Genomic DNA, 12,426 nt, shown 5'->3' with positions numbered 1-12,426 from the left:
TTATTAGTAATTTGGATCAATTTTTTATGTAACTAAGATTCAAAATTTAATATTGCCTCAAGTATTTCTTAGTTGTGTGACTGTAAACATTATTTTCCTTTATAAAGAGGCCACCCTCATTCATAGAGTTGTGATATCATATCAAATGTGATAATGATAAAGGACTTTGTGAACTTTAAATGCTTCTATAGGAATGTCTCTTACTGTTATCCTCTACTACTCTGACAAGCTTTCTCCTTCTCTAGGCTATACAGAATCCCAAGACCTTTCAACATTTGGCCCTGGTATCTAGCTTTAACCCTGACCTTTGCCACGGCTTCAGTATCATTTCTCAGAAAGAGGAGGTGTTAGCCCAAGTTGGGCAAACAGTCCAAAGTCCATTTTGAGTAAGCCCATGCTGATTGTCAAGACTTCCTGGAGGGGAGGCGGTGCACAGGATTTTCTCCTGATTTTCCATGTTTGCTAGAGGTGTGATGATATTGGACACCATTCAGATGGCTTATGCCAGCAACCTCCAGAGCAGCCTCATGTGGTTAAAAGGGACCCCTGGACAGTTATGTCTGATGACATATATTGAATTAGGTTCATATCTTGTCAGCTCAAGATAGATTTATTATCTCCCATATGCCCAGTTTTAGGCATTATTGGTGATATGAAGGAGACAAGAGACAGGATTCTTACTCTCAAGGAACTAGCTAGAGAGATAAGACCTATATGAAACAGCTAGAAAGCAAGGCAAGAGAGCTGTTAGTAATAACAGTACCTAACATGTGAACATGGAAAGCTTTATAGCTTACAAGGCATTTTACATGCATTATCAAATTTCAACCTCAAAAGAACTTGTGAGGTAGGCAGAGCAGATGTTATTATCCTCATTTAGCAAATGAAGAAACAGAGGCTCTGAGAACTTAAATGATTTATAGCTAAAACATCACAGGAGCCACCATTCCTTCTCTTGACTGGCTTATTTGTAGCTGCTGAGAACAAAGTACTTTGTTTGCATAATACTTCTTTAGACCCTGGGGAACATCCAGGGAACATTCCCCAAACCAATAATCTCTTTCCAATGGGTATGGAATGTGAGCACCTGCCCAGTTTAGAGAACAAGGCTGAAAGCCAGGCTACCACCTCTTCTAGCTTCTCCATGTGGGCACCAATAATGTTCTTCCTAAAGAGGAAAGGGCTCAGGAGTCTGAGTGGTTAAAGGGAGTTCAAGCTGGTTTGGATGGGGGTGGTTAGAGTGAGAAAGAAGGCATTGGACAAACAAAGTGGGAAAAGAAGGCCAGGCCATCTTTAAACACCACTTCTGGGTCACTTTTATTAGACTGTGAATTCCTTGAAAGCAGGGACTATTTTTTGCTTTTATCTGTAACCCAATTTATAAAGTAACAGTGCCTGGCACATAGTAGGTGTTTAATAAATGTTTATTGATTACTGATTTCAAAAACTTGTCCCAGGTCTGCCTAGACTTTTAAGGAAGCAGGTCAAGGAAACTTTGGGCCCCAGGGAATTGGGCTCTGGGAGGGTGTGGTGGGTTACATTCCTCAAAGAGAGGCAGCATGTTATAGTAGAAATGATGCTGGCTCTGCAATCAGAAGATCTGGGTTCAAATCCCACCTCTGATGATTAGTGACTGAAGACAGGTGCTTGCATTTTTCCCTGGCTACCTCCCATGCGTGGAATTCTCTTCCTCTTTTTCTCTGTCTGCTGGCTTTCCTTGCTTTCCCCAAAGCCCAGCTAAAATGCTGCTTTCTGCAAGAGGCCTTTGTAAGTCCCCTTCAAAGCTAGTCCCTTCCCCCTATTGATTATCTCTGATTTATCTTGTATAAATCTTGTTTGTCCATGGGTATCTGCATGTTGTCTCTCCTATTAGATTGTGAGTTCCTTGGGATCCAGAAGTGTCTTTTTTTTTTTTTTTTTGTATCCATAGCCCTTAGAACAGTGCCTAGCACAGAGTAGGTATTTAATAAATGCTTAATAATTTGACCTAATTTGACAGAACCTCCCTGGATCTCAGTGTACTTATTTGTAAAATGGGGGAGTTGGACTACTATACTCAGACTGAACTCTGAGATTCTTTCTTGGTCTGGGTCTATGATGTTAAGATTTTATGAAAAGCTAAATAATCTGTGATGAGTGAATCATTAATGTTTCCCCAAGTATTGATCTGCCACAAATTTACATTAGTGACCTTTTCAACATCCATTTGCCACCCCTATTCCCCTGGTCATGGCAAGAGGCGGAGGGAACCTATTAGCCTGTTCCTGGTTGGTGATGCAGGCCCAGAACAGAACTCTATTTTTGAAATTCCTGAAGGTGTTGTCATTATTTTCTAAAGAGGCTTTTCAAGTCAGGCTGTGTTCCTATAAATCCCCTTCTGTGCGACTGGAGAGAGAAAGTGTGGCGGCTGGAGGACCAGGTATTCAAAATAAGCCCTTTGTTTGAAATGTCTAACTAAGCAAAGCTGTCTGCAAATGTTCAAGATCTGGGCAAAGAGCACCCACACAGAACCAAACTCCACATCCCAAAACTGCCCAACTCCCCCCTGATTGCCCGACTGCCCACACAGGACAGAGAAAATGTGAGGCTGCTCCAGTCGAGAAAGATGAAAGTCAGAAGGGAGTGGGATCAAGGGATTTAAAATCGCAAAGGGTATGAACACAGCAAAGACAGATTCATTCACCAGATTCTACAAAATTAGAACCAAAGAGACCAGTCCCTTGAAAGGTAGTTTTGAGACTAATTGATGGAAAAATTATTTGATACATTCCAAGTATTGAACTAACACAACTCATTCCTCCAGAGAGGTCTGTTTTCCCCAAACTCATGCCTCTTCCAAACTGCCCTAGTTTAGTACAGGACATCATAATCAGTTCAATTACCCAGGTTCCTAACCTCAGAGTCATCCTTGACTGAACTGCTCTGCGTCATCCCCCACCACTCCCACCCCATCATATCCAATCAGTTGCCAAGTGTTGTTGATTCTATCTCCACCACACTTCTCACATCTGGCCCCTTCTTTCCATTCATTCAGACAACTACCATTCTAGTTTAGGCTAATCATCTCTCACCTGGTCTATTGCAAGAATTTCCCAATTGGTCTCCATGTTTTCACTCGTTTCCCTTTCAAACTCATCTTCTACACAGCTGCCAAATTAATATTACCAAGACACCATCTGATTATTTTGCTCTCCTCCTCTAAAATTCTCAGTGACTCCCTGTGGTTCCCAAGATAAAACACAGACTCCTCAGTCTGGTATTTAAGGTCTTTCATAATTTAACTCCCACTTCCCTTTCCAGACTTATTCAGTGTTATTTCCACTTGTTCATTCTGTGTGCTAGCCAAAATGCTCCTTTAGTTGTTCTCCAAAGTCAACATGCCCTCTCCCATCTCTTCGTCTTTGTACAGAGGTTATACCCCATGACTGGAATGTTCTCCCTCCTCCATCTCCATCTTTTAGAGCGTTTAACTTCAAGGTGCTGCTTCCGGATTCCCCCATTGTTAGTTCTTTTTTGCTATGTCCTCCAAACTTCCAATCAGAAGGGTAGAGGCAATTGAAGGTACTGACGAGGTACAATCTCTGTGATGATGCTTTTCTTGATGGTGAGTTTTTCCTAGGATGGATGCTTCATGATGGTGGAGTCCAATCTAAGGAGAACAGCTGATTGGAAATGACTTTCCTAAGGGTTTAGAAAATATCCTGGGTCATTATGAGAACTGGTGTCTAAAAGATTACTTAGGGAAGCTAGGGATGTTTGAGGTGTTGGTTTCTGGGCTGCTGAGGTCAAAGGGCAAATATGTCCTCTTGTCTCTCCTTGGTAGCTGTGCGATTATGAGCAAATCATTGGTCTTTGTATCTGTGGCAAATAGCACAGTGCTTGGGAATAGTAGGTGATTGATTAATGTTTGTTGAACAAATATTGAATTAAATAATTTATACTTTTGGGGCCTTAGTTTCTTCCTTAGTAAAATGAGTAGGGCATATTAGATCAATGGTGACAGACTCAAATAGAAAAAGAGACCACTAAATCATATATGAGGTTCCCTTTGGGTTATGTATTGACTTTGAAAACCACAAGTTTATATATTTCTTTTAAAAAATCAATACATTTCACTCTGGTTAGGGCTGTATTCAGGGGTGTTGTGGGCCACATGTGGGCCCAAGGGTCATGTGCTTGATAAGTGTTTATTTGATGATCTTTAAGATCCTTTTCAAGCTGCACTCCTGGTTCTCTGGACTTATTCTTCCATGCCATAGAGACCTCCTTACCTTTACCTTAGAAGTACCCTCTGCCCCTGCACCTTCTCCCTCTTATTGGTGACTTATTGGAGCCTCTCAGAACCTCCGCTTTAAGGAGGACACTCAGATCAGCCAAGTTTTCCTTGTCTCCCTTCCTCTGCAGACTGTACAGGCAGGTCCCACTTCAGATAATGTGTATGGAATGGGCCTTTGGGGGGCATTCCAGGAACCTTGAATTGGAGATTCTCCGACTACTTCTAGGGACCCAAAAGAAACACGTGACTCAGTGCTGAAGGCCTTGTACTTCGAGATGACCAGGGAATCCCATTATTAGCCTCTGAGCTAAAAGAGCCTATGGCTCAGTTGTCTTTAAAGGAAAGTGCCCCACTCAGCTAGGTGGCACAGTGAATAGAGTGCTAGACCTGGAGGCAGGAAGACTCGTCTTCCTGAGTTCCAACTTGCTCTCCAACAGCTCTTACTAGCTGTGTGACCCTGGGCAAGTCACTTAACCATGATTGCCTCAGTTCTTCATCTGTAAAATGAACTGGAAAGGGGACGACAAACCTCTCCAGTAACTTTGCTGAGAAAACCCAAATGGGGTCATGAGAACTCAGACACAACTGAAAAATGACTAGACAAAGACCCGACCTCAGCCTCTTTCTTCTCCTCCTGGATGCATAGTCTATCTAGACTATTTTAATCTCTTCTGGGAAAGACTCAAGGAAGGGGTCATCCTTTCCTTCACTCTGGGTCTACAATAACTGCTTTCATGTGGAGATTTGAGCCTGGGTGTCCCAAGCCGCCTTTTCCTCTTTTCTTTCCTGAATACGGATGACTAAAGAGATATCCTAAGACTGTACATATCCATTGGGACACTATGTGGGATGGCCATTATAGTCCTATTTCATGCATGGTCCCTGGGGTGCATATTTCAGTTTAACGCTTATTGTACTCAGCCATGCTGTATGACAGTCTGACCATGGCCACTGTGTGCTTTTCCACTGTCCATTCTTCAGAGGCCGTAGTATTCCATGACTCATAGCCATGTAACACAGGAAAAATATTGGTATTAAAATGATGGGTCTTTGTTTTGTGGAGAGCTTTGGAGTCATTAAAATAACTTTGTAATTTTCCAAAGGCAAGTTCCTTCTCCTTTGTTTCATTCTGGATATGACTCATTGTCCATTTGCCAGGAAAGCACATGTGAAGATGGACTAGCTCTACGATCTGGATCAGTGGTGTCAAACTTAAATGGGCTATACATTGACTTAGAAAACCACAAATTAATATTACCTATGTCATATTGTATTTTAATTTATTTTGTTAAACATTTCTCAATTACATTTTAATCTGGTTCAGCCATCCTTGGAAGTTTTGGGCTTGGAGATAGGCTCAGAGAGATTAAGTAATTACCAATGATCCCAAAACTAAAGCACGTCAGGACAATAGGTGATCTTCATTCATTTGGTTTTTCCTGTGTGAATCATTAGGTCAAATTCTTAATGAATCTTTAATCTTTCAGATGAAAAAGCACTCTATACATACGAGTCATTATTTATTTTGATTTTGAATTGTGACACCAATCAGGATACATAAAATCTCCGTGCCTCAGGGCTACAGGTGGCCCTCTAGATCCTCAGGTACTGCCCTTTGCCTGAATCCAAACTTCACAGAACAAATGTCCTTCGGTAAAATCTGGACCCAGGCAAAAGGCTGTACCTGAGGACCTAGAAGGCCACATGTGGCCTCAAGGTTGTAGGTTCCTCACCCTTGCCATAGAAGGATGTCTCATGTTCCTCCTAGAGAGACTGGACAGATCACACAATGGGAAAGAAAGCCTACCTTATAGACCAACGCCTTGGGCCCTCTACAGCAGGCAGATAGAATGGTCCAAGTAAAACATATGGTATCCAGACCATGTAGATGCTCAGTATCTCTCATTAGCATATTGTAATATTGTTTTTAGGCATCATTGATAAAATTTTTTTTGTATATTCTAACTGACATTCTAGTTATTCTGTTTACTGGGTCTTGCTTGAGGATTATAGACCTTTAAAATGTTATAATTCTTTAATTAGAAAACTGCATCAGTACAGCAGAAAACTAGTTTATTTTTCCTGACACCATGCTATGAACTAGCATTCTTACTGGAAAACTAGGTAGAAGTATCAAACAATATCCAGATGTAGTCCTTTGAATGGTCACATATGTATATCATAATCTTCTCTGAGAAGATAATATATTAATTATAATAATAGAACATATCTTACTTGTATTTGCTAAGCATCTTGAATAAGAGCACTAATGGAGGGAAAATTAAGAAAATGATAGAGAAAATTTTAATAATACAGACTAAACTTTAAGTGTGTTATGGGTACCCATATCCCTCTCCCCTCCTTCTCTCCTCCCCCAGAGCTGGTTGTTAAACATTTACTAGCATACCACTACTTTTAGGGTTCCTTATTGACTTGAAACTTATAGTTTGTGTTTGGTTCTTGATCTTCTCCCAGTGCAGTCCAGGGGTCACTAGCCTAGTACCTGATTTGGGCACTTGGGAAGAAGTCTCAGAGATATGGATAATAATAAAAAACAACAGTGATCACTCACACTTCTATAGCCCTCCTAGGTTTCCAGAGGGCTGGCCTAGATGAACTAACTCTCAGCTACCTTCCACTCTGATATTCAGAGATTCTGTGATTCTGCTTCTCCACTTGCTCAGCCCTGTGCGGTGCCTGGTGGGTCACTGGAGGCTGGCTAAATTTATTGAGAGACCCTGAGCTTCCCTTGCCCAGGCAACAACATGAGTCTGGAAATGATTAAGTGCTTAATAGTGTGGTACACTGCAAATGCCTTTTGGAGCTCAGAGAGGCAGCTGATAGATCAACGAAGGCTGGAATAGGCCTTGAAGACTTCTTGGAGGAAGTGGGGCTTGAGTTGGACTCAAGTTTAGGCTTAGGGGTCAGATGAGCACATTAACAGGTAAAGGGGGCAATGGGTTAGGCTGGACCTAGTGCGTTCATAAGACAATGAGAAAACTAATCTGAGATTCTCTCCTTCCAGCCTTTTCCTTCCCCGGCAATTCATATCTCTGTCTTCAGAATCCAGTTTAGGGCTTGTCTTCTTGTACCAGTTTGGCTATGACTCCTAATCTTAGTATGAGCCACTCTGCACTGGTCTCATTCTAGGGCAACTAAGTTATTTGTCCTGGGGTGGGCTGGGGTCTGTGTGTCTGTTTTTCTCCTTTATCAGAGTAGAGAAATCTCATCAAATCTTAGATCTGGGAAGAACCCCTGGAAATCATCTGAGTGAGCACCCTTCCTTGAGAGGCAGGAGTAGAGTTATGGTCCCCATTTAACTAATAGATCAGGGTTTAAGTGTCTTGCTCATTGTGGATTTAATGACTTGCTCAAGGTCACGTAGGCCTCCACAAGGGTTGGGGTCAACTGCTTTTTTCTACCTAACCCCGTTGAGCCACCAATTTCCAGATGCAGATGAGGTAAGGGGCGGGGGTGGGTGTGGGTGTGGGGAGTGGTCTGTGCACATCTGGAAATGAGTAAGGACATCATAGTAGGAAAAAAGTTAGGAAGCCCTGGGTGAAGTTCTCCTGGCTAAGGAAGTTCTCACTTCTTGTCCAGGTGAGCTGCTATCTTGTCTCGCTACTTCTAGACTCCTTAGCAGTGTTAATGGTGATGGTGAAATGTTTACTTTTCTTTTTCCTATGGCTTTAAGGTTTACAAAGTATTTTTTTTTTCTCACAGCAACACAGGTAGTTTGAACACTATCACTCCTATTTTACAGATGAGGAAAGTGAGGCTCAGAGAGGTCCATGGTGGTACAACTAGTAGGGGTCAGAGTTGAAGCTCCTTATGTATGCTGTATGCATCCCACTTCCCACCCTATCTCTCCAGCTTGAATCTGGAAATAATAAAAATGAATAATAATACTAGCTAACATTTATATAATGTCTTAAGTTTTGCAAAGTACTTTACACATATTTTCTCCTTTTAACCTCATAACAACCCTGAGAGGTAGATTCTATTATTATCCCCATTTTATAGATGAGGAAACTGGAGTTCAGAGAGATTATGTGTCTCGACCAGGGTCATCCTAGCTACTGTCTGAGGTTGGATTTGAATTCAGGTCTTCCTGACTCCAGGTCCAGCATGCTGTCCGCTGAACCCCATATACGTGTTGCTGTGACTCTTTTATTGTATATCCTAAACCTTTTTAAAAATTCAAATGAATTCTTTTACTCTTTTGTTTTGCTTTGTAAAGTATTCCCTTTGCAGTTTGAGTGGTATGGCACCAAATCTGCTGAACTCATTATCTTTCCTCTCAGCCCCCTCACTCCCAACCTCAAGCTCTTTTTAGAATCCCTTGTTTCCTTCACCTCAGGTACCTTACACTTGAAGCTCCAGACCTCTCCAAAGAGCCTTATATTTAGTTTCTATGTATCTCACATATGTTCATTTACGTTTTCTCTTTTCCTCTCTCTTACTTTTTCTCTCTTCCTCCTTCCCTCCCCCTCTCTTCCCCTTCCCATCTTTCTCTCCCTCCCTTTTTCTTCCCTCCTTTCTTCTCTCCTCTCTCCCCCTTTCCTTTCTCTCTCTTTCTGTCTCTCCCCAACCTCCCTCATCCCCCATATGTGCTCTTTGAGAGCAGATCTATTTTGAATTTGTCTGTTCGCATTCCTATCAACCTAGCACCGTGCCTGGCACATAGTAGGGTCCTGAATAAATGCTTGTTGATTGATATCCTAATGCTTTCCCAAACTTCCTGAAAGATCTCTAGTTCCTCCATTTCTCCATTTCTCCCATTCCATTCTCACCCCCAACTTCTAGACCTGTCATTCAGGAAACATGTGGAGCTGAAGTTTCTGGCAAACCACAATGCTGTGGTTTGCTGTAGCTCGCTTCAGGACCTGGGGCACATGTTCTGAATGTGGTTCCTTCCCCGGTCCACCCTGAGGCATCTGGACCAGGAGATGGATGGTGCTCTCTATATAACAGGGTAGTGACAGCAGGAAAGAGGCAATAAATAATGGTGGCTAATTACTTCGGTGTGCTTTGTCTGCAGAATAAAATTCCTAATCAGCCGCATGCATAGCCAGGGTATTGGCAATGAGTCCTGGCTAGCCTGGACTGGCAGCATTAGGAATTAGACCTTGATATAGTGCCTTGGTGACTGCGGGCTCTACAGAATCTCCAAGTGTCTAAGTTACCCCTGCAGGAGTCACTGAAGAGTCTTTGCAAGCTGTGTTCTCTCTGAGCCCACCAGGGAATCACTTGGCAAATCTCTTGGGATCCATTTCATAAATCCTCAGGGTCTCCTGTTTGCCTGTAGGAGGAAGTCTTAACTTCTTAACCATTTAGTGCCTTAGCATTTGCAAACTACTTTATAAGGCTGCTTAGAGTAGAGTGTAAAGAACCAGGCTCAAGCTAGCAAGATTCTGGACACATACCCACTGATTGTGTCACAATCCTGTTTTCCTCAGTTTCCTCATCTGTAAAATGAGCTGGAGAAGGAAATGGCAAACCACTCCAGTATCTCTGTCAAGAAAACTCCAAATAGAGTCACAAAGAGTTGGATAAGACTGAAACCACTGAACAACAGGAGGCAGCCTTTCAAAGTGACATAAACTTCTATCTTGGAGTTGAGAGAGATGTCAGAGGCTGTCTTGTTCAACCTGTACTTGAAACAGGAATCCCCTGACAAGTGGTCATCCAGCTTTCAGATGAAGACCTGCAAGGATCCCCTTCACCCAATTAGACTTTAAAGAATGGGTGGGCATTCGACTTGTAGAAAAGAGAGGAAGATATTCCAGGCATAGATAGAGGGAAGTGAAGAACCTATTTGGGGCATAGGGAATATTGTCATTCTACTTGAGTATACAGTACTGAGAAAGGAATGGATAAGTTCAATGGCAACAGAGTGAATTTCTCAGTAGGTGAAGGGAAATACTAAAAGATTTTGGGCAGAAGAGTGATATGACTATAGACATAATAGGTGATCAATAAATACATTATGGGATTGTCATTGTTATAATGAGAATTTATACAGCTCTTTAGGAATTGGATTCTTATAACAGTTCTAAGAGGTAAGGGTTATCATTATCTTCATTTTGCAGGTGATGACACTGAGGCCCAGAGAGGCTAGGGTCACACAGCTAGTGAATGAGGTAGGATTTGAACTCAGGTCTTCCTGATTTGAAGTTTAGGACTCTATTCACTATAACACTTACTTGTTATTTAGTCATTCAGTCATGTCTAACTCTTCATGAACCCCCTGACCATACTGTTCATGAGGTTTTCTTGGCAGAGATACTGGAGTAGTTTGCCCTTTCCTTCTCCATTGGATTAAGGCAAACAGAAGTTAAGTGTCTTGCCCAGGGTCATGTTGCTAATAAGTGTCTAAGGCTGGATTTGAACTCAGGACTCCAGGCTCAGACTCAGTGAGCCATCTGGCTTCCCCACTACACAAACTACCTACCTCATAAACATAGAAGCCTAAAATATAGGAAAGAGGAAGAGAAAATAATGGAGTTTTGTGACTCCTGAGGTCTATGTCTTCTTTTTCAAGCAGTTTTTTTAAAATGACATTTTACAACCAGAATATCAAGATGTGTGTTTGTCCTTCATTGCCAAAGAAGACCATGCCATCAGAGAGAAATAATGACAAGACTTGCACTTGACTTTATTTTGAGTGAGGGAAGGCTGTGCAGCTCACCAGCCTCACTTCTCCTCCAGAGCCATCTGAATCCAGTGACCAGATATTCATCAGGATCACTGGAGATGACCCAGGATGACACAATTGGGGTTAGGTGACTTGCCCAAGGCCACACAGCTAGTGAGTGTCAAGTATCTGAGGTGAGATTTGAACTCAGGTTCCCTTGACTCCTGTACTGGTCCTCTATCTGCTGCACCACCTAGCTGCCCCAAGATATCAAGATAATATTTGAGGGAGGCACTTGTCCATCCATCTGGTAAGAGAGCCAGGTTGGAGTAAGAGATTAGGGTTACAAGGAGATGGGATGGTATAATTAGGGGTGGGGTACCAAATATTTAATAATAGGCTATGGGGGGAGAATATACATATGTTAAAGCTTAATCTACAATGTTAATATTTTCTCCACTTTCTTAAGCCTAGAATTCAATAAAACAATAAATCAAGCCCTGATTTGTAGTGTTTGATGATTTCAGGGGTATAAATGTTCAGAATGAAAATTTAACCAGCAGGCTCCAGTCCACCACTGAACTATGTAACAGGAAGAGTCACTGAGTTTTGAGACAGGGGATGAGCATTTGAATATTAGCTCTGCTGTTTAATATCTATGTGACTTTGGGCAAATTATTTAAACCAGAGGGGTCCTTGGTTTTTTCATTTATAAAATTAAGTGATTATGCCAGTTGGGCTCCACAGGTCTTTCTGGCTCTGAACTGCATGATGCAATCCATACGATAACCTGTATTTGCTTAGGGAGCAACCTAAACTTTGTTTCCTTTTCCAAGAAAGAGCAGCAGGAGCCAGCCAAGCCCTGGAAACTCTACCTGGCATCCTGGGGATTTACCGAGTAAGCCTTGACCTTTAACAATAGAGAATAAGAGACTGGTCAATTCAATCCAGTTGAATAAGTATTTCTTGTGTGGTATATTCAGCATGGTGAGAGGTTCTTTTCTCTCTATAACATAGCTCACATACATCCCCTTCTCTCTGTTCATATAGCTGCCTACTTAGCTCAGGCCTCTCTCCTAGATTATAGCAGTGGCCTCCCTAATTGGCCTCTGTATCACCAAGGCAATAGTCACAGCACTGACAGCGACTATGAATATGCCGGTGTAGTTCTAAGTCACAAAATATAGCAGATTCTCTAAATAGAAAGCAGAAGAAAGACATTTATTCAGACACTAGAAAGCCAAATCCCAACACCATAAAGTCAAATCCATCATAGTAACCAAGAAGTCAGTACACATTAGCACTGCAGGGGACAATATCATTCCTGAGCATTCTTGGGCTCCCCATCCCCCCGCCATTATCCCCCTCGCTAGTAAAGTAAACGCTCATAAGACAAGCTGTGTCTGCCTGTGTTCTCTCTGTCCTCTGCCCTAACTGCTCTCACCAACTTCCTCCCAGCTCTACTCCACCCTTCCTGTTCTACCCATTCAACAAGCTTCTCCCACCATATGTG

The 12,426-nt window shown here is 42.1% G+C and overlaps 1 long non-coding RNA gene across 1 annotated transcript in view; it reads right to left on the bottom strand.

The window, feature by feature from the left end:
- Positions 1 to 2,623: 2,623 nt before the first annotated feature.
- Positions 2,624 to 12,426, bottom strand: part of LOC140520541 (uncharacterized) — a 33,863-nt gene continuing 24,060 nt past the window's right edge. Inside the window, exon 2 of the long non-coding RNA XR_011972568.1 lies at positions 2,624 to 3,681. This is a non-coding gene — a long non-coding RNA (uncharacterized lncRNA). The remainder of the gene's footprint in view (positions 3,682 to 12,426) is intronic.

The sequence above is a fragment of the Notamacropus eugenii genome, chromosome 1, assembly GCF_028372415.1.
Source record: "Notamacropus eugenii isolate mMacEug1 chromosome 1, mMacEug1.pri_v2, whole genome shotgun sequence".
Taxonomy (NCBI): domain Eukaryota; kingdom Metazoa; phylum Chordata; class Mammalia; order Diprotodontia; family Macropodidae; genus Notamacropus; species Notamacropus eugenii.
This window is presented reverse-complemented; position numbering and strand designations above follow the sequence as displayed.